Source organism: Schistocerca serialis, chromosome 2 (genome assembly GCF_023864345.2).
Source record: "Schistocerca serialis cubense isolate TAMUIC-IGC-003099 chromosome 2, iqSchSeri2.2, whole genome shotgun sequence".
Classification (NCBI taxonomy): Eukaryota; Metazoa; Arthropoda; class Insecta; order Orthoptera; family Acrididae; genus Schistocerca; species Schistocerca serialis.
In genome coordinates this window covers 1,054,941,683-1,054,945,821 of record NC_064639.1, presented here as the reverse complement: position 1 = coordinate 1,054,945,821, position 4,139 = coordinate 1,054,941,683, and the positions used below count along the sequence as shown (strand labels likewise).

Genomic DNA, 4,139 nt, shown 5'->3' with positions numbered 1-4,139 from the left:
AAACTGTGTGCCCGATCGAGACTCGAACTCGGGACCTTTGCCTTTCGCGGGCAAGTGCTCTACCAACTGACCTACCGAAGCATGACTCACGCCCGCTGCAGAGTGAAAATCTCATTCTGGAAACATCCCCCAGGCTGTGGCTAAGCCATGTCTCCGCAATATCCTTTCTTTCAGGAGTGCTAGTTCTGCAAGGTTCGCAGGAGAGCTTCTGTAAAGTTTGGAAGGTAGGAGACGAGGTACTAGCAGAAGTAAAGCTGTGAGTACCGGGCGTGAGTCGTGCTTCGGTAGCTCAGTTGGTAGAGCACTTGCCCGGGAAAGGCAAAGGTCCCGAGTTCGAGTCTCGGTCGGGCACACAGTTTTCATCTGCCAGGAAGTTTCATATCAGCGCACACTCCGCTGCAGAGTGAAAATCTCATTCTGCTTCCATTCTTCCTGTGGCCCTCCACCGCAGAGAGTCTGGTGGGCGTTTTCTCTGTGCCATATCGCGCCGTCTGTGACCGTGTACACAGCGATTGTGGATGTGGGACTACCCAATAAACACAACCACGTTTGGTAGGTGCCCTAGCGTTATCGCTGGAGTGGTTGTTCGTTGAACAGAACGCCATCTTTCGTGCAGAACACGATCGTATGGACATCTATTGACAGTTTGTATGATCATATCATTAATTAAACACAGGGCAGGGAAATAGCGGTTTGTTGCTTTACTTTTAGACGCCACTGTATCCCGATACTCATTCAGGAGCAGAATGTGTTTTATAATGCCCAATGTCGGGCCTGAAGTTTTATAAGCAAGCTTTCGCGAAGTGCTGTGATATCTCGTTCAGTGTCTAGCGGTTCTAGTTTTTCCAGCAATTATGTGACATCACCCTCGAGTTGAAGAGACATCTTATCATTCACACTTGTCTCGTTGTGTATGATCGACATGTCCTCTCAATAACACTTTATGCTTGTATCATACTGTGGGCCAGTGGATAGTAAAACCTGTTAACCTATGTTCTCAATATTTCCAGTTGATAAAAAGTTCAGTAACCTAAAAGAATATCTTCCTAAAAATAAATTAGGCTTTCGTTCGATTTTCATGTTTGCTTTCTGCACATATTTGCTCTGAACACCTACTGGACTAAATGTCAAGGGAACACGGGAGTAGAAGTGGGCAATATGTACACTTATCTAATAGTCTCATCGAATTTTCCGGTTATTTTGTAGCTCAGAATTAATATTTCTCTCTTATTTTGTATCAAGGTTACGTCTGGCCGGCCGCTGTGGCCGAGCGGCTTTAGGCGCTTCAGTCCGGAACCGCGCTGCTGCTACGGCCGCAGGTTCGAATCCTGCCTCGGGCATGGATGTGTGTGATGTGGGGTTTAAGTAGTTCTAAGACTAGGGGACTGATGACCTCAGATGTTAAGTCCCATAGTGCTCAGAGCCATTTGATTTGAAGGCTTCGTCTTGGTTTTAACTGGTGTCATAAATGCTTTAATAATTGTGAACTCTTGACTTTTTTCCACTGCATAGTCTGTCCGAATATCTCACAGGAATACAGCCAGGTAAAAACTGTCAAATAGGCATATTCCTATAGACAACCGGCCCATCATTCTCAAGGCACCAAGTGCAGCACGATCTGTTTTATTTACTTGTGAATAACATTCACTGAATTGGAGGCCGGTCTAGAGTGGTCATGATGCTGTTCTTCAAACTGTGATACGGAAAACAATAATGATGATTGATAGGGACTCTTGATAACTGTAGGTAAGTAGCTTGTATATGGAAGCTACTAGAGTGTATTCTTTATGAAGAAGGATTCCAGGCATATTGGAGGAAGCAAGAGATAACCCGGATGTAGGAATTAATAAAAAAATGTTCAAATGTGTGCAAAATCTTATGGGACGTAACTGCTAAGGACATCAGTCCCTAAGCTTACACACTACTTAATCTAAATTATCCTAAGGACAAACACACACACCCATGCCCGAGGGAGGACTTGAACCTCCGCCGGGACCAGCCGCACAGGCCATGACTGCAGCGCCTGAGACAGCTCGGCTAATCCCGCGCGGCAGGAATTAAGAGTCAGGAGAAATGTTAGAAGCTGGGATGATACGATCAGAGCGGCTGGTGCACATTAAGGGAAGGCATGACTGAAACTCCCCTAACGCCAGGAAGTCGCCAGCTTCTTTTATCGAACGAAAAAAAACAAACAAAAAACATATATTTCACAGGCACGACTGTGTGGGAAGCATAATAGCCTTCTTTCAGGAGTTGGAATTGGTCGGCCTGGAAAGATTACATCTCTTCGTAAACAAGGGACTGTGGTCCCAGCTAGGTAGACGTATTGCGCCAAAACATGGCCATTCTTACCATGAGAATGTCTCTCCCTAACCTAAATTTTTCTTTTTTTCAGACAAGAGAGATTTTGGGTCGCTGATTGGCTCCCCCTCGGGATATGCAAAGCAGAGGCCTGCTCTCCCAGCATGCGAAACCGGATGCTGCGTCTAGATTGGCTACCAGATCAGCAGAACAGTGAAGAGGGGAGATTCAGTAAATTCGATTGGTTTGTAGAATATGGAGGCCGGTTTTCTCTGCTAATTCTGCTCCTTTACGAGGCTAGGTGGAAAGTGTTTGTGATTCATTCCCTAGTGCATGAGACGTGTGGTATGCAACTTGTGGTGGACTAAGAGCCAGTGGCAGTTTCCAACTGTACCGACAGTGGAACAGCATATCATCTCGGACATGTCGTGTGTCGCGAGGGTGAACCTATCCGTCCTGAGTCGGTCGTATGACGTTTGACAATTCCAGCACGCGCCGCCGTGCCTGGGAGTCAAATTGGTTGGCCAGACCAGGGAATGGGTACACCTCACACTGAAATCTGCCGGGATTTCAGAGCTCTATTTGGGAAGTTTCGCGAATTCTAATAATCACAACACCAATCCGGGCAGTTTGCAAGTTTTCGTGGACGCGTCAGAACGTTACAGCTGCTGCCGCACTTCGCCCGCCGACCACAGCGTGCCGTTTTCTGCTGCCACCTGAATGAAGGTGAAAGGGTGAAGTATTGCTGCACCGGCGTAGAGTTGTTAAATGGTATCACAGCTCCCTGTTCTCGTGAACCATAGTTTGCGGTGTACTTGGTCGTAATTGATTCCATTTGAACTGAATTTACCTCACAGTGGATCAAGTAAACTAAGAATGATTGCGTTGTAAAAGGACTTAATTCATGGGAGAACTTGTGTAGTTTCCACCCCAGTGAATGCTTTGCCAATCAAGCACCATTCTTTTCCTGGTTTATGTTTATGATGTTTTGTAAGATTTGGGTTGGGTTGCTTTGGGGAAGGAGACCAGACAGCGAGGTCATCGGTCTCATCGGATTAGGGAAGGACGGGGAAGGAAGTCGGCCGTGCCCTTTCAAAGGAACCATCCCGGTATTTGCCTGGAGCGATTTAGGTAAATCACGGAAAACCTAAATCAGGATGGCCGGACGGGGGATTGAACCGTCGTCCTCCCGAATGCGAGTCAAATTAAGGGTAGATCACGATTTTAAGATTGTTGAGAAGATAATACCTTTCTTTATGTAAAGATAATAACATTTAGCATTACTTGGACATATATATATGATAAAGCAAACGACCGCTTGCAAAAGAGAGAGAGAGAGAGAGAGAGAGAGAGAGAGAGAGAGAGAGAGAGAGAGAGTTAATGTCATTTGGCGGTCTTTATAAAGCGATAGCAGGTTATAACCACCTTGTCATTCAGTTTCAGCACATTTTTCGTATATTGTTGCGAAAAGTTTCAACGCCAACATTAAAGAGCGTTATACCAACGTAATTGTTTTCTCAACAGCTTTGGATGCCATTAAAGAAAGGTCATCGTTCCATTTAAACAAGCTATTCACCACCGGGATTCATACAGCAAGCAGATTTAGAAGGATGGATCCAGGTTGCAGTAGAAGAGCGATGCACAGGGTAGAGCAGCATGGAGAGCTGCATTAAACCAGTCTTCGGACTGCAGACCAAAGCAACAACAACCTCTGGATTCATGCAAGAGCATTCGTTACCTGTTATGTCTGCCATCATACGCGGTACACAGCTATATGCACAGGTGGCTCCACACGGAGGGGCTAGTCTCCAGCATGGCTCCACATAGTCAGGGGTAGA

At 46.0% G+C, this 4,139-nt stretch overlaps 1 non-coding gene across 1 annotated transcript; it reads left to right on the top strand.

Annotated features, from left to right (window-relative positions):
- Positions 1 to 277: 277 nt before the first annotated feature.
- Positions 278 to 352, top strand: Trnas-gga (transfer RNA serine (anticodon GGA)). Its single transcript has one exon. It is a non-coding gene; the product is annotated as a tRNA-Ser (tRNA).
- Positions 353 to 4,139: the final 3,787 nt, after the last annotated feature.